Here is a 26167-nt window from a genome sequence, read left to right on the forward strand (position 1 = left end):
GTGCTAAAATGGCAGGGCAGTACAAAACCCCCCCAAATGACCCCATTTTGGAAAGTAGACACCCCAAGGAAATTGCTGAGAGGCATGTTGAACCCATTGAATATTTATTTTTTTTGTCCCAAGTGATTGAATAATGACAAAAAAAAAAAAAAAATATTTACAAAAAGTTGTCACTAAATGATATATTGCTCACACAGGCCATGGGCCTATGTGGAATTGCACCCCAAAATACATTCAGCTGCTTCTCCTGAGTACGGGGATACCACATGTGTGGGACTTTTTGGGAGCTTAGCCGCGTACGGGGCCCCGAAAACCAAGCACCGCCTTCAGGATTTCTAAGGGTGTAAATTTTTGATTTCACTCTTCACTGCCTATCACAGTTTCGGAGGCCATGGAATGCCCAGGTGGCACAAAACCCCCCCAAATGACCCCATTTTGGAAAGTAGACACCCCAAGCTATTTGCTGAGAGGCATGGTGAGTATTTTGCAGCTCTCATTTGTTTTTGAAAATGAAGAAAGACAAGAAAAACATTTTTTTTTTCTTTTTTCAATTTTCAAAACTTTGTGACAAAAAGTGAGGTCTGCAAAATACTCACTATACCTCTCAGCAAATAGCTTTGGGTGTCTACTTTCCAAAATGGGGTCATTTGGGGGGGTTTTGTGCCACCTGGGCTTTCCATGGCCTCTGAAACTGTGATAGGCAGTGAAGAGTGAAATCAAAAATTCACGCCCTTAGAAAGCCTGAAGGTGGTGCTTGGTTTTCGGGGTCCCGTACGCGGCTAGGCTCCCAAAAAGTCTCACACATGTGGTATCCCCGTACTCAGGAGAAGCAGCAGAATGTATTTTGGGGTGTAATTTCACATATTCCCATGGCATGTTTGAGCAATATATCATTTAGTGACAACTTTGTGCAAAAAAAAAAAAAAAAAAAATTTGTCTCTTTCCCGCAACTTGTGTCGCAATATAAAATATTCCATGGACTCGACATGCCTCTCAGCAAATAGCTTGGGGTGTCTACTTTCCAAAATGGGGTCATTTGGGGGGGTTTGAACTGTCCTGGCATTTTATGCACAACATTTAGAAGCTTATGTCACACATCACCCACTCTTCTAACCACTTGAAGACAAAGCCCTTTCTGTCACTCATTGTTTACATGAAAAAGTTTTTTTTTTTTGCAAAAAAATTACTTTGAACCCCCAAACATTATATATTTTTTTAAAGCAAATGCCCTACAGATTAAAATGGTGGGTGTTTCATTTTTTTTTTCACACAGTATTTGCGCAGCGATTTTTCAAATGCATTTTTTGGGGAAAAAACACACTTTTTTAAATTTTAATGCACTAAAACACACTATATTGCCCAAATGTTTGATGAAATAAAAAAGATGATCTTAGGCCGAGTACATGGATACCAAACATGACATGCTTTAAAATTGCGCACAAACGTGCAGTGGCAACAAAATAAATACATTTTTAAAAGCCTTTAAAAGCCTTTACAGGTTACCACTTTAGATTTACAGAGGAGGTCTACTGCAAAAATTACTGCCCTCGATCTGACCTTCGCGGCGATACCTCACATGCATGGTGCAATTGCTGTTTACGTTTGACGACAGACCGCTGCTTGCGTTCGCTTAGCGCGAGAGCAGGGGGCGACAGGGGTGCTTTTTTTTTTTTTTTTTTTTCTTTATTATTTTTTTTGCTTTTTTATCTTATTTTTAAACTGTTCCTTTCATTTTTTTTTTTTTTTTTTTATCATTTTTATTGTTATCTCGGGGAATGTAAATATCCCCTATGATAGCAATAGGTAGTGACAGGTACTCTTTTTTGAAAAAATTGGGGTCTATTAGACCCTAGATCTCTCCTCTGCCCTCAAAGCATCTGATGACACCAAGATCGGTGTGATAAAATGCTTCCCCAATTTCCCAATGGCGCTATTTACATCCGGCGAAATCTAAGTCATAAAATGCTCGTAGCTTCCGGTTTCTTAGGCCATAGAGATGTTTGGAGCCACTCTGGTCTCTGATCAGCTCTATGGTCAGCTGGCTGAATCACCGGCTGCATTCTCAGGTTCCCTGTTGAGACAGGAGAGCCAGAGAAAAACACGGAAGACGGTGGGGGGCTTTCCCTCCCACGGCTTGTAAAAGCAGTCTAGAGGCTAATTAGCCACTAGGATTGCTTTTACATGAAAGCCGACCGCTGGCTGAAAAGAATGATACCAAGATGATACCTAAACCTGCAGGCATCATTCTGGTATAACCATTCAAAGTCGTGAATGGCGTACCTGAAGACAAAAAAAATGGTTAACAATAAAGCACAGTAAACGGTAAAGTATAAAAAATTGCATATCTGAAAAGCAAACATGATAAAACATAATAACAATAAAACATTGCAGAATAGAATACAGTAAAAAAGAGCAGAACAAGAGAGAGAGAATAGAGAGAGAGAGAACAATAAAACGACAACTATTTTTTTTTATTTTATATATATATTTTTTTTTTTTACACTTTTTTTGTAACTAACTTTTATAACGGTAACCGGTTCCAGGTTCGGGTCTCTCAAAATGCGATGGCATCTTGGGAGACCCTGTGAAAGTGTGCCTAGTCTGTGCAATGCTGTACCCTACGCTAATACTCAACTAATGAATGGTAGCGTTCAAAACATTCACCAATGCAAAGACCAGGATTGTCAGGACAGGAGGGACAATAATAGCGGGTGTCACGCCTATATTCGCGCTTGCTGCAGACACGACATCTTTTTTGGGGGTTCGTTGGGTAGGGGTACTCAGGAGGACATAAAGAAAATGCCTCTCATGCAGCCGACTGCATTTGGTTGGGGATGTGAATGGGGGAAGTACGGGCGCTGCAGAAGTGGTGGGTTCCCAATTAGGATTGGCGAATGCAGCAGGAAGGGCACTATGGGCACGACGGGCCTGTGTTTGTCTTCTTGGTGGCAGCGGGACACTACTTGTGCTTGCCACCTCACCAGCTTGAACTGCACTTATGGGACTCGCCACGTCACCAAGTGTTACTGCAGTGCTGGTTTGACTACGACCGGGGTGTACTAGGCCGCTGGCACTTGCCAGTTCAATAAAAGGCTACCAAAAAAACTGTTAGCGATCGCAGGGATCAGGCCTGACTCTGCGAACGCTGCAGTTATGCGTTTAGTGTTTTGTAAGTGACAGTGATCGATCGATACTGCACTTGGGTGGGCAAAATGCAGGTGCTAGCAGGTATCTGGGCTGATCCCGCTAACACTGCGTTTTTGGGAACCCTAAACTGCTGGGGACGCCAGTATAGATCTGATCGGATCAGATATTGATCCGTTCAGATACCATACCACTAAGGGGGTGTACGGTGCGTGCGTGGGTGTTAGCGGTACTGGCGCTAATCTGACGCTGCTTGGGGCTGGTGCTTGCCAGTTCACCAAAATACTACCAAAAAAACTGTTAGCGATCGCAGGGATCAGGCCTGACTCTGCGAACGCTGCAGTTATGCGTTTAGTGTTTTGTAAGTGACAGTGATCGATCGATACTGCACTTGGGCTGGGCCGGGCGGAGGGGCAAAACGCAGGTGCTAGCAGGTATCTGGGCTGATCCCGCTAACACTGTGTTTTTGGGAACCCTAAACTGCTGGGGACGCTAGTATAGATCTGATCGGATCAGATATTGATCCGATCAGATACTATACCACTAAGGGAGGCGTATGCTGCGTGCGTGGGTGTTAGCGGTACTGGCGCTAATCTGAAGCTGCCTGGGGTGACGCATATCACCGCCGGGCGATCAGGGGGCTAAACCTTTATTCGGTAATAAACGGCGGGTGCCCTGACACTATAAAAAATAAACAAACTAACCAGCGTCACCCGTAACAGTTATACGGTGATCAGCGGTGAAAGGGTTAACTAGGGGGCCATCAAGGGGTTAAAACATTTATTCGGTAGTATATGGGGGTCCCCGTCGCTATAAAACGCTGACGGCGAACCTAAATATTTAGGTCCCTAACTAGCGTCACCAGCGACACTAATACAGCGATCAGAAAAATGATCGCTTAGCGACACTGGTGACAGGGGGTGATCAAGGGGTTAAAACTTTATTAGGGGGGGTTAGGGGGGTATCCTAGACCTACAGGGGGGTAATACTAACTGTCCCAACACTGTAACTGTCACAAACTGACACCAATGCAGTAATCAGAAAAAAAAAAAAAAAAACAAAAAAAACTGCTGGTGTCAGTTTGTGACAGGGGGGGGGGGTGATTGGGGGGGGATCGGGGTGTTTAGTGTGCCTGGCATGTTCTACTGTGTGTGTGTTGTGCACTCACATACCTGTCTTCTCTCCTCGGGCCGGAACGGAAATTACCGAGCCGAGGAGAGATGACATCATTTCCTTTGCTGCTGTTTAGCATACAGCAGCAAAGGAATGATGTGATTGGCCGGCGGCGATTGCGAGGGGGGGGGCCACGAACGGATGGCCTCCCCCTCACCTCTAATCGCCGCTGGACAAAAGACGACCGCCTCGGGCACCGGGGGGGGGGTCCGATCGGACCCCCCACCCGCGGAAGGCAAATCACGTATATGTACGTGATTTTGCCTGTCCGTGCCACCTTGCCGACGTAAATCGGCGTGAGGCGGTCGTCAAGTGGTTAAAGACAAAGATAGCAGATATGTTATAATCAAAGGTCTGATTCACAGCAGAGAACTAACTATCGCCAGTATTTATGCCCCAAATGATGCTCCTGCCTCTTTCTTTCATTCCTTCTTTGACCGCCTTTCTCATTTTCAATCACCCCACATGATAATAGGAGGGGACTTCAATATGGTTGCTAACCCTAACCTTGATAGATCCTCCCTGTCCCCCTCCTCCGAATCTTTTCCTCGCTCCCTCTCCAGTGGACTGCTAGACCATCAGCTGGTAGACTCCTGGAGAGCACTTAACATCGGTGCTAAGGAGTACACGTTCTACTCCCATCCCCACAAAAGTTATGCTAGATTAGATTATATCTATACTACCCCATTATCCTTGCTAATACCACAGATGCTAGCATCCACCCTTGCACTTGGTCGGACCATCATGCCACTGTCTTCACCACTATATACATTAGGCTTGCACCTAATTCTTACTCATGGCGGCTAAATGAGGCTCTCCTCTCGGATGCAGTCGTGGAAGTAGAGGTAGCACAAGCCATTGAAGAATATTTTAATCTCAACGCTATTCCAGAAACCCCTCCTTCCACTGTTTGGTTGGCACATAAGGCAGTCCTGAGAGGTAAACTGATTAGTTTAGCATCTGCCCAGAACAAAACCGACAAACAAAACATCTTAACCCTCACTAAAGACCTAGATAGCCTTTACAAGAACACTAATCTCCTACACTTAGAATCCACCAGACAACTGATTGATCAAAAGAGATTGGAGTTGGATGGCATCTTGTCGAAAAGGGTGGAAAAGGCTCTGCGTTGGTCTAAAGCCAAATTTCTCCTTCATGAGAGTTCCGCTTCTACCCTTTTCGCCAGAAAACTAAACCACTCTTCCCGCCCACCCCACGTCTATAGATTAATGACCCCCTCAGGGCACGTCACTTCCCATCCCCAAGAGGTCCTTCACATCTTTGAACAATTTTACTCTTCTCTGCTAGCCCCCTCCCAACTAAAGCCCTCTCCATCTGACGAAGCCTGGTTTCAGAATATCCCTCTACCAAATCTCACCCCTACACAACTAGATAAACTGAACGCCCCGATCACACCTGCAGAGGTTTTGAATGTGATTAAATCTTTGAAATCAGGCTCAGCCCCAGGCCCTGACGGATTTTCCTCTCTATATTATAAGAAATTTTCCTCCCTCCTTACCACTAGATTGGTTCATTTATTTAACAGGGTTTTACAAGGGGGTAGTTTCCCCGAACAGATGTTATTAGCCAATATGTCCCTGATCCCGAAACCTCACAAAAACCATACCCTACCCCAAAACTATAGACCTATCTCGGTCATTAATAATGATTTGAAAATCTTTAGCAGGATCATGGCAGACAGACTAGCAGTGGTTATCCCCTCTCTCATTTCCTCCCTATCAGTCTGGTTTTATACCCCATAGACTTATTACTGATAACATTCGCCTTGCGACAAATATAATACAAGATGCCAACCTATTTTCACGTAAACTCCTCATACTTAGCCTAGACATACAGAAGGCATTTGATAGTGTCTCATGGGCATACATCACTACACTCCTACAACGTATGGGTTTCCAGGGAGCATTCCTACAAGCATTCTTGGCCCTCTATCGTAACCCGAAAACTAGGATCAGGCTCCCTGGCTGTAATTCTATGTTTTTTAGCCTGGGCAGAGGTACAAGACAAGGTTACCCGTTGTCACCTTTCATTTTTGCATTAGCTCTCGAACCTCTAGCCATTGCTATACTCCAAAACCCTAATATCTCCGGTTATCTGAAGGGCCACTCGACATACAATTTTGGGATGTATGCTGATGACGTATTGATGTTTCTCACCAATCCCCTTGTTTCTCTGCCAAACTTATTTCAGACTCTATCGAAGTTTGCAGAGATTTCAGGCCTATCCATAAACATGGCAAAATCGAGTGTCCTCCCAATAGGCTACACTCCTGGAGAACTACATCATCTTCAATCAGTCTATACTTTTATTTGGGCAGACTCTCACCTCCCTTACCTAGGTATTAACCTGACTAAAGATTTCTGTAGACTCTTTGAAGCGAACTTCCCACCCATGGTTTCTAAACTGAAAGGTATCCTTAAACGGTGGTCACACTTACACATTTCATTTCTTGGTAGAATCACTGCACTTAAGATGACAATTCTCCCCAAACTTCTCTACCTTTTTAGATCCCTGCCACTTAAAATATCTAAAACCTACCTACACACTATTCAGGTGTTGTTTAATAAATTCATTTGGAAGGACAAAGTTCCACGCTTCGCCAAGGAGGTCTTGTACCGCTCCTCTAAGAGGGGTGGTCTAGGGGTTCCTCAAATATGGTTTTATTACCTAGCCAGTAGATACACTCAACAGGCCCAATGGAACATTCATAACTCCAGAGTCCCTTGGGTGCAGTTTGAATGCGAGTCCATCGCCCCTTTATTTCTCCCAGGCCTTATGTGGTCAAACAATCCGGCTAGATCAGAAATGGGTTCTAAAAATTTGATCACGCAGGCAGGCCTTCAACTCTGGGACGCATATAAAAAAACATACAATCTCGTTTCTGCTGTACCTCGGGGTGCCTCAGTTCTAGGAGATTCTAGATTCCCCTTGGTCTTTGATATACCCTCTTCCTTCCAACTCTGGATTGATTTAAAATTGACTACATTAGATAAATTCCTCCTAAATTCAAAATTCATTTTGTTTTCTCAGTTGCAAACCAATTACCACATCCCAAACAATGAATTTTATCATTTTTTACAAATACGACACTTCTTTCAAAAGCATTATTCGGGCCCTTTCTCGACCTCCACGACTCTGTTTGAGGACATTTGCCATGATTCACCTCGCCAAAAAGGTCTTATTTCACTAGTCTACATCAATTTAGAGGCTAACACTGAGGTCCCAACTCTAAAATATAGATCTCAATGGGAATTAGAATTAGATTTGGAGGACATTGACATAGACTGGGTGAAGGGCTGGAAAAATTTACGCAAGTGTACCAAATCTATTATGGTTCGTGAAACGGCCATCAAACTGATGACACGCTGGTACTACACCCCAATGCGTATTCACAAGATCTACCCACAATCCTCCCATCTCTGCTTTAGAGGTTGCATACAACAAGGCTCATTTCTCCATACCTTTTGGGAATGCGAGAAATTACGTCCCACCTGTAATGAGATCCTGAAAGTAATAGACAAATTGGCAGGCAAACCCCTTAACATTTCCTTCCAACATTGCCCGTTTCAATCTCCTCCAGACTCCCCTAAACCATTGGTTAAACTGATTCATTCTATCTGTGTAGCTATGCATTGGGTGATTGCTCTGCACTGGAAGTCATCTTCAGTTCCATATACACAAGTTATTGCAAGAATAGATCACATGATGTTGGCCGACAAGATTTATCACACCCTACACGACACTATCTCTCAGTATGATGCTATCTAGAATCCTTGGTTTTTATTTAGGCTCCAAACCTGACCGTTTTACATTTCTTTTCTCCTTTTATTTTACATTTTGTATGTTTTATCCTCCTGTTTAGCTGCTTTATTTTCTCTTCGATTTTGTATCTAGCCATGTTTTATTCACTTGGCTAAGTTTAGACTTTCAGACTCTGTTGATTGTTTTAATAGATATATGTAACTCAGCAGTATATTTATATACTTAGTCTTTGCAAACAATTTTTTTGATCCCTCCACTTTTTGTACTCATTGCTCTGACTGTCTTGAATTTATATTTGTTTTACTTTTGTTCTATAATAAAATCTGTTTGAAAACAAAAAAAAAAGTAAAACTAAAGGCAAAACCTATTTTTAGTTTTGGATAGAGTGGTAATGGATTAGAACCTCTGTCAATTTTTATGGATGTCTGTCCCCATTAGGGAGATTCATCCTCTATATCTGTCCTGTTTACCATTATCATTGAAAGTGAAAGTAAAAGTAAAATAAAATCCCATATTTTGGATTGTCCCCAGAAAAGAGGGGAAATCTTCCAATGGCGATGCTAATTTTGGTTACCTGGGGGTCCCCAAGAAATTCCCTTAATTTGTAGGGATTTTCTCTCACTTCCTGTTTTGACTATGGGACAGGAAGTGAAGGTAAATCGCCCCAATGGGGCAAAGATGGCAAAAATAAACCTTACATGGGTTATAACACTTCTTTAGTCTATCTAAAATAAAAATAAAATGTTTTTCTTATAGTTTTACTTTAACTACCCTATTAGCCAAGTCCTTAGCACAAACCCTCACATTATTTTTAACCTGCTGGGGACAGAAATGCTCCTCATCAATTAAATCTGTGCCCACATTTCTCAGTTTAATTACATGTCCAAAAACTCCTGAATTCCATAGTATGAAGCTCAGTGCCATTGTGTGAGGGATACAGACCATCTCTTTTGTAAAGCTCAATATCAGACTACTAGCATCAAGATTAACATAACAAAAACATTCAGCTTTGCACCAATATTTTAACCAAACACTGAACTCTGCTATACTAAGGACTTTTCCTTGTTGTGCATTATAGACAGGTTAAGACCTCTGAAAATGTAAGAGTACACCCTTAAAGGTCAAGATCCTGATTCAAATTATGAAAACCTTTCTGTGCAGAGCTTTACATCAGATACAGAGACACTTTTTCATTTTCATTTTCAATCCTCCTGTAAACAGCAATATACTGTATGTATATACAGTGGTGAAAATAATTATTTGATCCCCTGCAGATTTTGTAAGTTTTTCCTCTTACAAAGAAATGAAGGGTCAATAATTTTTATCATACGTGTATTTTTAAATGATAGAGACAGAATATCAACCAAAAATCCAGAAAAAAACACATGATACAAAATTTTATAAACTGAGTTGCAGTTCAGTGAGTAAAATAAATGTTTGATCCCCAAGCAAAACAGGACTTAGTACTTGGTGGAGAAACCCTTGCTGTAAGATGCTTCTTGCAGTTGGTGACCAGGTTTGCACACATCTCAGGAGAGATTTTGGTCTACTCTTCTTTATAGATCTTCTCTAAATCCTCAAAGTTACTTGGCGGTCTCTTGGCAACTCGCCGTTTCAGCTCCCTCCATAAATTTTCTGGAGGACAAAGATCTGGAGACTGACTAGGCCACTCCTTGACCTTAATGTGCTTCTTCTTGAACCACTCCTTTGTTGCCTTGGTGGTAAGTTTTGGGTCATTGTCATGCTGGAAAACCCATCCACGACCCAGGCTGAGGGAAGAAGGTTCTCATTCAAGATTTTACAATACATGGCCTGTCCACTGGCCCCTCAATGCAGCAAAGTCAGCATGTTTAGCAGAGAAACAGTCTCAAAGCATCATGTTTCCACCTCCGTGCTTGACTGTAGGGATGGTGTTCTTAGGGACAAAGTCAGCATTTTTCATCCTCCAAACACGGCGAGTCGAGTAAACACCAAAGAGATCAATTTTGGTCTAATCTGACCATAGCACTTTCTTTCAATCCTTCTCTGAATCATTTAGATGTTCATTGGCAAGGCTGTACATGTGCCTTCTTGAGGAGGAGGACTCGCTGTGTTTGGAGGAAGAAAAATACTGTCTATGACCCTAAGAACACCATCCCTATAGTCAAGCATGGATGTGGAAGCATTACGCTTTGGGGCTGTTTCTCTGCTAAAGATACAGACTGACTTTGCCGCATTGAGGGGCCAATGGTCAGGGCCATGTATTGTAAAATCTTGGATGAGAACCTTCATCCCCCAGCCAGAACACTGAAGATGGTTCATGACAATGACCCAAAATGTACCACGAAGGTAACAAAGGAGTGACTCAAGAAGAAGCACATTAAGGTCATGGAGTGGCCTAGCCAGTCTTCAGACATTAATCCTAAAGAAAATTTTTGGAGGGAGCTGAAACTTCGAGTTGCCAGCGACAGCCAAGAAACCTTAAGGATTTAGAAACGATCTGTAAAGAAGAATGGACCAAAACCCATCCTGAGATGTGTGCAAACCTGATAACAAATTACAAGAAACATCCTACCTCTATGCTTGCCAACAAGGGTTTCTCCACCAAGTACAAAGTCATATTTTGCTTGGGGATCAAATACTTATTTTACTCACTGAACTGCAACTCAATTTATAACATTTGTATCAAGTGTTTTTTTTCTGGATTTTTGGTTGATATTCTGTCTCTATCATTTAAAATACACATATGATAAAAATTATAGACCCTTCATTTCTCTGTAAGTAGGCAAACTTACAAAATCTGCAGGGAATCAAATAATTATTTTCCCCACTGTATATCTACACTGGTATGTTCCTCAAAAAACAACAATAGAAAAACATTTTGCTAAGCGTTTACATAACTATCATGAGACAAGCAATACTAACTTTTAATGTTATAGATCCTGTGCTTTGAGAGGTTTTGGAAGGAGGAGGAGGGGGTCTTTTACAGTATTACAAACTTTCCACTTTGTAATGCGCATGTGAGAAATAGCAAAATTGGCTATGCCACCTGATTTACACAATGGTAGTTATGGATTAGGGTTTTGTCCTGGTTAAATGTTAGGTTTAGAGATTTGTTTTTTGTTCAGGTTTGGAATAGGTTATGTCAAAGTTTAATTAGGATTAGGATAGGGGTTGTTTTTCTGTAGTGATAAATTGGTATCACATATTTATAGGCATAATACATTTCATTGCGTTGAAACTGTTGAGCCCAAATCTCCCAATGCAATGCAAAATAATATTGTATTCATACCCATCCGGTTCACACAGCCTTCCATTTTCTGTGTAATCAAAATGACAGAAAAAATATATTTTAACGTCCTAAGAGTTTCATAAAAAAGTATTTATTCCACATGCCCCCATTGTGTCTAAGGCCTTTGGGAACCTGAGTGACCGGAGAGGAGAGCAATGATTTGCAGTACACATCATATAATTATTAGATAGCTGAGCTGAAGTATCATTTCAGCATTCTCTGAAGTTCTAATTAAATTATTAAATTGCAAGTATGGAGCAGCTGAAAGGTAACATGATCATGAAGAAATATATTGCTGAACTCTTTCTGAAAATGCTAGTTTTCTGGCTGTATACTTTAAAGCGGTAGAGAACCACATAAAAAAAAAAAAAAAAGGCATCAGGAAGTTTAAACCATAATGTGCTAGTATGCATTGCATGTTCACCTGTCTTTTCTTTGGCTTTTTTCCCCTCTGTTTTCACCTAGTGATCTGGCCAGTAGCACACCTCCTGTGGTAGTGAGACACCACTCTGGATGAACGAACACGAGAGGTACAGCAAACTGCAGCATTGTCAGTCTAAAAGGGAGGGCAGTGCTAATTGTATTAGCAGATTTAAATACACTAACAAATATAACTAATCTCCAGCCCATACTTTAAAATTAAATATAGCAAAAAAAATGTCCTTTTGGGATAAAGGTTTTGCATGAATTAAAAAAAAAATCTGATCATTTTAAATTACCCCTGCCAGTGTTTAAGTGGTTTGTAGCATCAATGAAACTGATAAATTCTGTTGGAGAACTAGAGAGCTTGAGATTTTGAAAGACTTGCTGACTGGATCACCAGATGAAAATAGAAGAATTAAAGCCTCAGTGCCCAGGAGATTGCTCATCACTTCAAAAATAAGATTGAGACAATTTGTCTCGAGATCTCCACTCTACAGATATCTCCCTCACTTTACATTCCTTGTCCTCCTGCACAATCAATACTTCCCTCTAGGGTTGTCGCGATAACGATACTAGTATCGGTATCGGCACCGATACCAAGCATTTGCCCGAGTACTTGTACTCGGGCAAATGCTCCCAAAACTTCACCCGATACCTGTACAGTCAGCGGTGACCGCTGACTGTCACCGCATCCTCCTCTAGTCCCCCTCAATGCCCCTCTGTTCTGCTGTCCCACTCCTTTCTTCCTCCATGTCCCCTGCCATTCTGCTACTGTCCCCCTCCGTTCTGCTGTCCCCCTCCTTTCTTCCTCTGTGTCCTCCACCCTTCTGCTGTCCCCCTCCTTTCTTCCTCCGTGTCCCCCGCCGTTCTGCTGCTGTCCCCCTCCGTTCTGCTGTCCCTCTCCTTTCTTCCTCCGTGTCCCCCACCGTTCTTCTGCTGTCCCCCTCCAGTTTTCCTCCGTGTCCCCCTCCGTTCTGCTGTCCCTCTCCATGTCATCCTCCTTCCTTTGATGTATGAACAGAGTCAGTGATCACTGACTCTGTCCATTCACATAACTGAAACATTGTAATCTCCTGTGATTACGATGTTTCAGTTTATGAATGGAGAGGAGCCGCTGTCTTCTCTCCATTCATTTTCAGTGCAGCTGAGGCTGCAGAGAAAGGAACTGGGGAATCTCTATCCTCGGTCTCTTTCTCTGTCTCAAGGGGGAGATTTCAGGGGTCTATTAAGACCCCTGATATCTCAAAAAGACCCCCAACAGGGCTGATTAAAAAAAAAAAAAAGTATTACAATAAATAATAAAAAAAAAATATTGTAGAAAATATAAAAAATTAAAAAAAACACACAGACACCATCCCCCCCCTCCCTAAAAAAAAGAAAGCATTGTAAAAAAACAAAAACAAAAAAAAAAAATTTGTAAAAAAATTGTAAAGAAACCCAAAAAAAACACTGTCACGTGACATTAAAAAAAAGTATCAGTAATCGGTATCCGTGAGTACTTGGAAAAAAGTATCGGTACTTGTACTTGGTCTTAAAAAAGTGGTATCGGGACAGCCCTACTTCCCTCTTAACCCAGCTACTACAGAGGAAGTCACTAAACTTTTTTTCTAATGCCCACCTAACCTCCTGCCCCCTGGACCCTGTTTCTTCTCAAATACTACGGTCACAATCTGGCTCTAGCCTACACTCTCTAACTCATATCTTCAACCTCTCACTCTCTACTGACATCTTCCCCAACCCTCTAAAACATTCGCTAGTCACTCCCATACCAAAAAAGGCCTCACCAGACCTCGCCAATCTTAACAACCTAAGACCCATCTCTTTACTCCCTTTTGCCTCCAAACTCCTTGAACGTTTAGTCTACAACCGACTGAGCGACCATCTCATCGAGAATAACCTTTTTGATTCCCTTCAGTCTGCATTTCGCCCACAGCATTCCACAGAAACTGCCCTCCTAAAACTCACAAATGACTTAAAAACAGCCAAAACCAACAGTTATTATTCCGTACTCTTACTCTTGGACCTTTCCGCTGCCTTTGATACAGTTGACCACCTCCTTCTCTTCAAAAAACGAAATTTTCTTGGTCTCCATGGCTGCACTCTCCATTGGTTCAAATCTTACCTATCTCAACTGCACCTTCAGTGTCACAACTCCACTTCCTCCTCTCCAACTCCTCTTACCTTTGGGGTCCCCCAAGGCGTCCTTGGACCTCTACTATTCTCGATCTACATGTCCTCCCTGGGTCCACTAGCATTTATATGCTGATGACACCCAAATCTATCTCTCTGCCCCTTAGCCCACCCAATCAGTCTCCTCATGCATCACTGATTTACTAACAGACATATCAGCCTGGATCCACTTTCTCAAACTGAATCCATCTAAAACCGAGCTCTTAATATTTCCTCCCCCATGTACCCCTTCCCTTGACTTCTCTGTCAAGATCAATGGCACATCTATCAGTCCGTCCCCACATGCCAGGGTGCTAGGGGTAACCTTAGACTCTGAACTGTCCTTTCAGGCCCACATCCAATCCCTGTCCAAAACATGGCGCCTTAGCCTCCGCAACATTCCCAGAATACGCCCCTTTTTAACCAACGACACCACCAAGCTTCTAATTCACTTCATGGTTATCTCTCGCCTCGACTACTGCAACTCTCCCATTGGATTACCTTTACATAGACTATCCCCCTCTTCAGTCCATAATGAATGCCGCTGCAAGACTCATCCACCTTACCAACCATTCAGTATCATCCACCCCTCTCTGCCAATCCCTCCACTGGCTTCCACTCACCCAATGAATAAAATTTAAAGTACTAACAATAATTTACAAAGCCATCCATAGCTCTGCCCCCTGCTACATCACTAACCTAGTCCCGAAATACCAACCAAGCCGCTCTCTTCGGTCCTCCCAAGACCTCCTGCTCTCTAGCTCCCTTGTCACCTCCTCCCATGCTCACCTCCAGGATTTCTCCAGAGCTTCTCCCATCCTTTGGAACTCCCTACCCCAATCTGTCTGACTGTCCCCAATCTATCCATCTTTAGACGATCCCTGAAAAACCTTCTCTTTAAAGAAGCCTATCCTGCTTCTAATACACTGTTTTACTTCCTCCATCAGCTCATCCCCCACAGCTATTACTTTTTGTATCAATTGACCCTTCCTTTTTAGATTGTAAGCTCTAATGAGCAGGGCCCTCTGATTCCTCTTGTACCAAATTGTAATGCAACTGTAATGTCTGCCTTTATTTTGTTAAGCGCTGTGCAAACTGTTGGCGCTATATAAATCCTGTATAATAATAATAATAAAAAAGGAAACTAATACAGCCATTACATCTCAACTGGTAAACTGCAATATAATAAATGTTTGGTTTTGGGTTTAATGCCACTTTAAAAGTTTAGACACCTTTCTATTTGGTCTATTAGGCCTCAAGCACACTGGAGGATTTTACAGCTGCTCCTAGGGAAGGCATTTTCCTTTTCCTGCCTCTACACACCCCTCCATGTTATCCTATGTGTACATGCACACATAGGCTTTTAGTAAAGTTTAGTGGCAGGAGCGTTTAGAGGCAGGAAAAAAACCCTCTGCCAGTGTGTGCAGGAGCAGCAGAGTTTGGACAGAAGAAATGCTTGGCGGCCGCTGCTAAATATGCCTAAAAGTTAGCACTCGAACAATAAATCATTTCAATGGCCAGAAAAAATGATTTATTCCGGTCAATGAAATTAACACCCAAGGGCTTGACACCTGTAAAAGCTCCTAAAAGCTTCAGACACTTTTAGGCCTCACACACTGGACATCATAAAAACGGCAGTAGCATTTCCGCATTTTGCTCAAAACTACTAGTTCTGGGGTTTTTTTCCAGCCAGAAAACGCTGCAGCCAAAAAAACGCTGATAACAGCCTATGTGTGCATGGACACATAGAATAACATGCTGGGGAGTTTACTGGCTGTAGAAAAAAAATGCCAGAAGCCAAAAACTGCAGCTTTAAAAATGTCCAGTGTGCATGAAGCCGAACAAGCGTCAGGCATTTTTTCTGCAAAAACGCATAGCATAGCAGTCATGGCAAACCAATTTACTATGCTAACAGCTAAACTCCCATTGATGATAGAAAAATAAAAATATCCCATGTGGGGACCAGTTCCACTAAGCAACTCCTTTTCTTGAATCTTGTGGTGGGCCTCTCACCGCTGTCGTCACGTACAATGCAGGACCATTAGCCACAGCCGGTTCATGTAATGATAGCGAGAGTCCACCCACATTCCAGGACTTCAATGGGGCCCAGGAAAAATGCAGACTGCTGCAGGACTGAGGGATTAGGTAGGAATGCTTGTGCACTGCACCACCCTAGACTAAAGTAGTATTAAATCATGAATACAAGGGCAGAGGAGTTCAGCTTTAATTACTTGTACAAACATAGCTGCATAGAACAATTATTAAAAGAAAAGCTCACCTGCAAATTAATCACAAATATCAAAGCCTGAAGCATGCAGCATCTTTGTAGTGGGCTACATCAAAGTTCTGAAAAAAGTGCTGTGATCTGATGAAACAAAACTAAATTGCGGCAACAACCGATTCCTTTGGAGAAAAAAGAAAGAGCATGTGTGAGGTAAAAAAAAAAAAAAAAAAAAAACAAGAGCATTGGATACATTCATTCCTCAGCAGAGGGCCTTACTTACTGGTCCCCCACCCTACAACATCCTGACTGTCAGGACACAAACAGTCACTTCCAGCGCCATGAAGTCCTCTGTAGTTGGATGCAAAGTGTGTAACAGCCAATTCAAATGCTTGGCGGATGCAGCCCTCCTCAGAGAGGTTAATCAAGAGTGAATGTTACAAAACAAACGGACAAGATATAAAAAATTGCTACAAATGGATACTCACAAAGGAGCAACTGATAAAAGCCAATGAAACACAAGAAGCCATGCAGTGTACGTACTCTAGTTACACCATGTAGGGGTGTCAAGCTGACGCATTTCAGGGGCGTACCCCCTTCCTCAGAATTAGGATACCCTAGACATCAGTGCACAAGCGGGTCAGCAAAGGTATCCATTTGTAGCAATTTTTGTATATCGCTAATAAATGTTTTTAGTAATGCACTAGGTGTACTGTCAGGCCCCATTCACACCTGAGCGTAGCGTTTTCAGGCAGAAAGTTGCGCAATTTTACTGCAATTTTTACCATGTTTTTGCCGTGATTTTGTACCGGTCAAAAGGTCACCAATGTAAAAAGCAGAAAAACGCCCAAATCTGCCCAAAAAAAAAAAAAGTTCCAGAACTTGTTTCAACTTCAGGCATTTTGAAGTGGAGATGTGAACCATCTCCATAGAGAATAATAGATTAATTTTTCCCCTCCAGCGTTTTGTAGCTTCAGACTTCAAGCTACAAAATGCTCAGGTGTGAATGAGGCCTCAGGGTCTGGATCTGAACCCAGGACCGTTACTGTGTCTCGCAGAAACTCTTCTAACTGAGTCACCTGAGATGCTGGCCAAACCTCCTGTGCTTTGGGATTCTTTGGTAAACAAATTCTACCAGGTATCAATAAATCTTGAAAACATATGTCCCACAGTTACCGAAGAAATAACAACTCAAAAGTGGTTGGATATTACCAATATTCTTCCTAGGGCTTTTTTGCTATTTAATCTGTCCAGCTGATTTTATTAGCCTTCTGTCTGCTCGGAAGCCTTCAAAATGATCCTTGCAAAGTTATGTGTATACATAGCTAGCAAGTACCTATCTAGCCCTCCCAAGCACAGTGTGAAGAGTTTATTTATTCTTCCACCAGGGCTCTTTGTCATGTGACCTGTGTTGTAGGGATCTCTATGTATACTCCTTGTACACATGTCAAGGGTAACTGTAGATCTGGAATGCACGGGTAATACCCTAGAATAGGACACTGCTTTGTATAGGTTGTGCAATTCAGGTACCCTACTGCTTTGCTTCAGATCAGCAGTATATCTGCCTATAATTAAGCTGTATTTGCTAAAAGAAGCCACATTGGAGCTATTACTTACTGTTAAAGTTTTAAATGCAAATGAAATTTGGGAAAGTTCTGATATGCTCAACTTTTCTCTGTCAATTTTCAAGGGTTCAATATATCTAAGGAAATATGCCTTTTGTGTACCTGTCCCTAGCACATAACCATTGGCCTAGCTTTAAAATACTACCCAGATAGCAAGGATAACTTGCCACAAATTTTTGGCAGTGTTGAATTGTAATGCCCTGTACACACGGAAAATGTGCGATCTGAGCTTGTCAGAAAATCCAACCGTGTGTGGAGTCCATCGGACTTTTTCCATCGGAATTTCCGACACACAAAGTATGAGAGCAGGCTATAAAATTTTCCGACAACAAAATACGTTTGCGTCAATTCAGACCGTGTGTGGACAATTCCGACGCACAAAGTGCCACGCATGCTCAGAATAAATTCAGAGACGGAACTGCTCGGTCTGGTAAAATTAGCGTTCGTAATGGATATAGCACTTTCGTCACGCTGCAATGTTTTAAATTGTTTAATGTAGCACACTCTCTTCTTCTTTATAATGCTAGAAGAATGAAGTTGTTTTGTTGCTCATATTCACACAGAGTTCTCACAAACTTCTTTCTTCATTATTTATCGTGATTTCATGAATATAATATTTTTATTTGTCACATCTCCCAAAAAGAATTACATTTTTGGATGTTTTTAGATTTTGTATTTTTTTTTTATTTTTAGAAATTCCGATCTCCTGTTATTTTTTGTATATATATATTTTTTTTAACTCCAGAATAGTTTTGGGAAGACATGTGCATTCGTTTTCGTCCGAATGCATTTTCATCCGAATTTCAGGTATTTTCGTTATCGTTCTGAACAAACGATAACGAAAGTGCAGAATCCGAAAAACGAAAGATCCGACATAAACAAATGCTTTAATTTCGTTTTCGTTGCTACAATATCAATATAGATAGGAGATTCGACATGATGATGACAATAACAATCTATGTCCATCAAACAACGCATCGTCCTGTGGTCGAATGTGCCTAACCTTAACTCTATTAGTCCAAGATTATTCTACATAGAGAGAAAAGATTCGACGTAGGGGAGAAAAGATTCGACGTAGGGGAGAAAAGATTCGACGTAGGGGAGAAAAGATTCGACGTAGGGGAGAAAAGATAAATAAAAATAATGATGATGATGAATGTTATTGGCTGATTGTAAGCAAAGAGGAGGAGCAGTAAAATAGCTAGAACTAAGTACACACGTACTTTGGCTTATGGTGTCTGTTGAACGTTCTTCTTTGAACATTCGACAGACACCATAAGCCTTCAATGACAGATTCGACCTTAATCTGGATTTTCGGACGAATGCAATTTTTAACGAAAAATGAAATAAATAAAAACGAATTTCGGGAGTAACTAAATAAATTTATTTTTCGGACGAAAACTAAATTCCGAAACGAAATATTTCAGTGTGCACATGTCTAGTTTTGGGTGTGTTTTGTGTGTCAAGTTACCACAACACGATTATTATCTTGTATTATTTAATCTTAAGTAGGTTGCTTGGTGTTGGCGTCTCTTGTTAATTTCACATTGTATTTTGGAAATGTACCTGCCTCCTCACAAACAAACTGTCCTTTTTGAAGGAAAACACACATAGGCGAGTATAATAAAACAAACCAAAAATTTATTAAAGGGGTCATAACCAAAGAAAGAGGGAGGCAACGCTGGAGAAACAGCAGAAATTGAAATGCCCCCATGGGCACACATCAATTATTTTCAGGCAAAATTGGTGGACTGAGGAGTCCATATATAAGGGAGTACAATCTGGTCCAGAAGTCCAAGAGATCATGAACAGCAGCAGATGACATACATGTCCCCAGGCTGTGGTCATACAAGAGCCTGCATCTTTTGTCAGACCAAACTGAACCCAGGGCCATCACTATCTTGTCTTCCTTACACGCTTCCTTCCAGGCTGTGTCTATGGTGTCACGATCCTGGAGGAGACGATTTAAGGCCTCAAATATGTCCTTTGTAGAGATGGTGGACATATTGAAGAAGGCTGACTATGACGGGAAGCATGGACCTTACCCCAACCCCAATGTCAGAAAGACCAAGATCATGGCGAAAGTTGTGAAGAGTCTGCACAGAAATTTTGGGGTACGGCGATCCAAGGATCAACTGAGGAAGCGGTGGTCGGACCTCAAAATCAGGGAGCACGATCAGTATAGAAGGATCAGGAGAGTGCTGCAAAAAAGTAAGTAGTTGTCTTGTGTTCCTATTCTTTATTTTTCTAACGTTCGTGCTGCTCCATGTGCTTTTCATTACTGTTGTACATTTTAAAATGGCAACTTTCATGATCATGGACACATTATTAGTTCGTAGGAAACATTGTTCGTTCGGCCAATAAAATACCATGTTTTGTCCAGATGCATAAATCAATACATTTTTTATGCCCTACTTCTCTTAAAATAAGTTTTTTGTCTAGATGGGTTTCTAACTAGAATGAAATGCAAACTAGATTCTGTGTAAGGAGAGGGCACTCAGCAGCTGTTTACACATCTGGACGCTGGAGCACTAGTGTGGGACACAAGAACACCCTTTTTATTAGGGGGCCAGGTGCTCCAGTGTGTACTATAGGGGTGACTCCATCTGTGAAACTTGTACAAAACAGGTAAGTATTCAAGCTTGACAAAGGACAAAAATATTTCTTCATCTTGGAACTCTGCCAAAACAGACAACTGTACCCCACTTCCAAGCTATGTTTCATATTCCTATTTCTGTCATCAAATATCTGTGTGCTAAGTATACCTATTTTTTTCACATAGGGGAGAAAAGACTCGGAGGACACCACTCATCAGAGGAGACTACAGACCCCCCACCTCTGGAAGAAGGGGAAATCCCCCAAACCCAACCAGAGGAGGAGGAGGGAGATGTTGTGGAAATTGTCACCACAACAGGTGAGTGTCTGCGACCACAGCTTCAGGTAAGAGATGGATGCCTGCATATTTATAATACATGGTGTGGTGTTTTTTTTTTTTATATTTTAGGTGATCGTGATGTTGTGGAAGAGGAATGTCACTTCACCAGTGAAAGTGCCCGGATCCTCATCGGGGAGATAATGGGGTGTAATAGGGATTTGGAAAACATCAAGCAAAACATCAATGATGTTCAAAACAAAATGAAGAACATCATTGATGTTTTAGGGAGAATTTAAAAAAAAACAGAAATCCCTAACTTATTGCACCTTTATTATTGTTATTTTTAGGACAATTTTTTGACATATTATAGAAAAGCCAAATTTTGAAGATGCACACAGTGTGTCAACATGTGCTATCTGCCATCACATTTTGTGGGTGGAACCCCTTCCTCAATAATAAAGTAGCTGAGAGGAAGGGGTTGCACCCACAAAACACGTCCATTGATCCCCCATGTTGGCAGCTAGCACGTTGACATTAGGCAATTTGTGTGCATCTTTAAAATTTGGCTTTTCCAGGGGTGACTTCACCCCATCAGCTGAATGCAATATCAAACACAGTTTATAAATACTCATGTCTGATATTGCCTTCCCTTTATATAAAAGTTGAACTTTGTAAGTTCCAGAGTGTATTTTTTTATGGTTTTAAACCTGCCTGTTTTACCTTAATAAAAGTCAATTTCTACTTCTTTTAATGTGACCAAAAAAATTGTTATACAACAAACATGTTGGTTTGTTCAAAAATCTTTTAGAAATGCACGTGTGATTGTGCTTTGATTAAAAAGATTGATAATCAACAATGTGTGGCTTCTTCTTTCAATGCTCAAAAGCATTTTTTGGAGTAAAGTTGATGTTTTCAGTGACAATGGGGGTTATTTACTAAAGGCAAATCCACTTTGCACTACAAGTGCAGTCTCAAGTCCACTTGTAGTGTAAAGTGTATTTTCCTTTAGTAAATAAAACCCAACAGTGCTTTCTAAATTTACACAATCACGCCATTTTCCGGACTCCACAAATTTAGGGCATGGTGTTAAAAATTAGTATTATTTTTGTCAATAATGCATTACATACATTCACAATAAAAACAAGGTGTGTGTGTAGCAGACCCACAACATAATAATTAATAGTTAGCCGAAGAAGAGATTGTCACCTCATGTGTCAATGAAATTTCGTTTGCACTGTTGAAGAAAAAGCCCAAAAAATTAGACCATTAATAAAAGATAACCGAGGAGACAGCTAAAAGAAAGCCAAGCAGGAAATAAAAGCAAATATTTGTTCAGTTTAAAATATATTTTTATTTACAAAATGTCTCAGACATTGTCTGGCATATCAATGGCCCCTCTAACCGCAAAGTATTCCATGTATCTTATATCTTTTATAGTCCCGTCGTACGTGGTGTACGTCACCGCGTTCTTGGCGTTCGGAAATTCCGACAACTTTGTGTGACCGTGTGTAGGCAAGACAAGTTTGAGCCAACATCTGTCGGAAAAAATCCATGGGTTTTGTCAGAATGTCCGATCAATGTCCGACCGTGTGTACAGGGCATAGGTCTGTTAACTTGCTGCACATTTTCACTGGCAAGTTGTACACTTGCAGAGCACTTGAAGCTTGAAGTCCTAGTCAACACTTTTCCAATTTGTAGCAAATTTACGTGGCAAGTTTCTAGCAAGTGCAAAGTAGCAGTGATGAGTCTACAGCAACAGCTCTGCAAGTCTACAGCATGAAAATTAAGTCATAGTGACCCCTGTGGTGGGATGACTTTTGCACAACATAAAGGAACCAGAATTTGCAGCAGACTTGCAGAAGGTTGGCAAAGAAAGCTGATCTGGAGTCATGCAATGCGGACTTGCTGCAATTGTGAAGCCTGGCAAGTCTAGCAATAGCTTAGCAAGTTATTTTTAACATTGCAGCACAATTGCTTGCTATCTGGGTAGTTATATTGTATACAATCTTCCCCAAGATCCTCCCTTTAACATGTTTTGCACTCTACTGGGGCTTAATCCGAGAGCAAGAGGACATGGGGGAGGAAAAAGTATACTCTTTCCATGTCACTCATCATTTAGTGCTTAAAGATATACTAACTTCGCTCTTGTGACCAAACATGTTGATTTTACTGTAGTGGGTTTCTCATACACCTGCAGTTAAATGCACTGTTAAGTTGGAAGGAGCTGGGTAAATAATGAACATGACTTATTACAAATGTCAGGTGGCTTGGCCAATGTTTGACGTCTGACTACACTCCAGCACCATGGTGCAGATTATGATACTATTAATATTTTTTGTACATCTTGTCATCAGAGTAGTTTGATGTCACCATGGTGACACTGTACTACTCTGGGAGGGTGATCAGGAATTTTTTTACACTGGTATTTCTTATACAGTGATGATCACTGTATAAGCAATAATTTCAGCGGTCATGAATGGGTTAACAGCTTGCCTATGGTTGTGATCTGTGATTGGTTACAGCTAATCAGATGGTACAAGTAGCCAGGTACCATGTGATTGCTTTGGGCCAATCACAGATCACAACCGTAAGCAAGCTGTTCACAAACAGAAATCAATTCATGACAGCTGGTTTACATTGTTATCAAGTGATCGCTCTGAACAATCATAGCGATCACATGACTCCTGGTACCCAGTTACTAGTAATTGTGATCTGCTGTGTCCAGTGGTCACAGAAGCGGCACGCAGCGTGCTAACTCGGGACAGGCTGTATGACATACAGGTACGTCACCCAGCCTGCCTGTGCCACCTGGCCGCAGTAAATGTACTGCGGGCAGTCCAGAAGTGGTTAAAGTTGCATGCCAGCCTAAACCTAACTAGCCTTACAAATGTCTCCTGCCCTTTTCCTAACACCTATGCTGACTGTGTGAAAAAAGATGCATCCGGTCATGTGATCGGTCTCTCCCATGTCAGCCAGCAGCAGCTGCAAGGAAGAGGAGGGAGCTCCAACAGGGTGAGGCCATAGGAACCTATGGGTGATGTCACCACTCCATTGTTTACCAGTTCTTTTCAAGCGCTATATCTCGTCTATCTTGCAGGTGCAGCTAGCTGACACAGGGGGTCATGTGACCAGACAGGAGCAGACATAATCAAGTATGTGCACCTTTTTTTTTTTTTTTTTTTTATAGGTTAGTCAGGTGCTGGGGGTGGGGGGGATTGGAACCTTTGGGAAAAAATTATAAATGCACATATTTTTGCAGGAAAAATAATGTGCAATTACGTGTTTTTGTTTCTCAGGAACTTGCACAGCATTGCACCCATTATCAGTTGATCAGGCTCCTTCAGGCAAGCCGTACAGCTTTCTACACATACTTCTGTATGGGCTGTCAAACTGACAGGATCAGCTTCAGCCCCTTGACCTAAACATAACCAAAAGGTTTTAGTTGAGATAGAAGAAAAAATGGGTCATATTAATACTACTTAATCAATGCATATGCACGGTGACATCCCAATGCACTACAGAACATATAGATAGCTTTAACTAGCCCACACTCAGATGGGAGACAGTCAAAGGCTTCCAGCTCATAAGGATAAATTTCAATCCATTCAAGGGCACAGTTGTACAGAAGTCAAACTACCGATTAATATATCCGGCAGCACTGATCAGTGTATTCTGAGGGCAAATAGGCTTCCCCGCTGTCATATCACAATAGCTCAGCAGGGGGATTCCCCCATCCACCTTAAATGTGTGGATGGGGGAATTGGGTCAGTTTTTCTCATACAATCAGTGGGTTGAACAAAGAAAAAAAAAAAAACAGACTTGTATGGGCTGCCTTACTTCATAGAAGAAATTCCTGTAGCGGATCCTGTTAAGAAAGCAGCAGAGCTCCGATTAAGAGGGGTTAATTTACTAAAGGCAAATCCACTCTGCAATACAAGTGCACTTGGAAGTGCAATCGCTGTAGATCTGAGGGGAAGACCTGCAACGAGGGGAAGCGCTGCTGATTTTATCATCCAATCATGTGCAAGCTAAAATGCTGTTTTTTTAATTTTCCTTGCATGTCCCCCTCAGATCTACAGCGACTGCACTTCTAGTGCAAAGTGGATTTGCCTTTAGTAAATAACCCCCAGAGAGTCCCCCCATGAAAGAGGTCGGCAGTTGCGCATGCTAGAGGCAGCGGCTTCGTCCCGGGGTGTATTGTGCGGATTCCCTCCTTCCTCCTCAATCCATCCAAGGTGCTTATGGATGACAACATGTGGGATGGACAAGAGAGGAGGGTCAGCACTAGAATAGTTAGATCTGCCACAGTAGCTTGCATATCACTGCATGAGGTAACAATTTTTGTGTCATCGAGCCACAGTAGCGAGCCCCCCTCCCCCAGGCCCCCAGTGGCGTGTTCCCTGACTTCCTCCATACATGCTATCCTGACCTCACTGTACCATGCCTTCCTGAGCCCTCCGTACTGACCTTCCTGTGCCAGGCCATCCTGACCTCATACCATGCCTTCCTGAGCCCCCTGTACATTGCTCTGCTGACCCCCTGTCCTGCTCACCCATGTCCAATGCCCTACTTTTCCCTGTACACTGCCCTACCTACTACTGACCTACTACTGACCTCTGCACGCTGGCCTACCTACTACTGACCTCTGCACACTGACCTACCTACTACTGACCTCTGCACACTAACCTACCTACTACTGACCTCTGCACACTAACCTACCTACTACTGACCTCTGCACACTAACCTACCTACTACTGACCTCTGCACACTAACCTACCTACTACTGACCTCTGCACACTAACCTACCTACTACTGACCTCTGCACACTAACCTACCTACTACTGACCTCTGCACACTAACCTACCTACTACTGACCTCTGCACACTAACCTACCTACTACTGACCTCTGCACACTAACCTACCTACTACTGACCTCTGCACACTAACCTACCTACTACTGACCTCTGCACAGTAACCTACCTACTACTGACCTCTGTACACTAATCTACCTACTACTGACCTCTGCACACTGACCTACATATTGCTGACCTCTGCACACTGCCCTACATACTACTGACCTCTGTACATTGACCTACCTACTGCTTACACTGGTCAGAACTCAGAGAAGAAAACCAGGCTGCAGCACCCCAGGCTGCAGCACCCCAGGGATCTTTGATCTCTTCCTTGTTGTCCAGGTAGATCTCCACCTCTCAAAAGGTTGCCTACCCTCTGCACTACAGGGTTTTATTCTGTGCAGTAAAGGTTGAATGGGTCTTATCCTGGATGCCATTTTACATGATAGAGCAAGTCTATAAAGAATGAGTACCACATTTTACCATTTTTTAATAAAGGTTATACAGTGGGCATAGAACAGAATCACCACCTTTAAAATAATCAAATTTTGTTGTTTGCAGACTGAAATGAAGACAGACACAGTTTTTGTTTTATCCAGCTGTAACTTATAACATCCAAGTGAAAGATAT

At 42.0% G+C, this 26167-nt stretch overlaps 1 protein-coding gene across 3 annotated transcripts in view; it reads right to left on the reverse strand.

Annotated features, from left to right (window-relative positions):
• The window catches only part of FOXP2 (forkhead box P2), a 437363-nt gene that overhangs the window by 364307 nt on the left and 46889 nt on the right, over positions 1 to 26167 (reverse strand). For 2 of the 3 annotated variants that reach the window (XM_073619860.1, XM_073619857.1), the window contains exon 2: positions 16242 to 16366. The exons of the other annotated variant lie outside the window; for it this stretch is intronic. The gene's annotated coding sequence lies outside the window, so the exon portion shown is untranslated. The remainder of the gene's footprint in view (positions 1 to 16241; positions 16367 to 26167) is intronic. 3 annotated transcript variants of the gene reach the window in all.

The sequence above is a fragment of the Aquarana catesbeiana genome, linkage group LG03 (assembly GCF_042186555.1).
Source record: "Aquarana catesbeiana isolate 2022-GZ linkage group LG03, ASM4218655v1, whole genome shotgun sequence".
Taxonomy (NCBI): domain Eukaryota; kingdom Metazoa; phylum Chordata; class Amphibia; order Anura; family Ranidae; genus Aquarana; species Aquarana catesbeiana.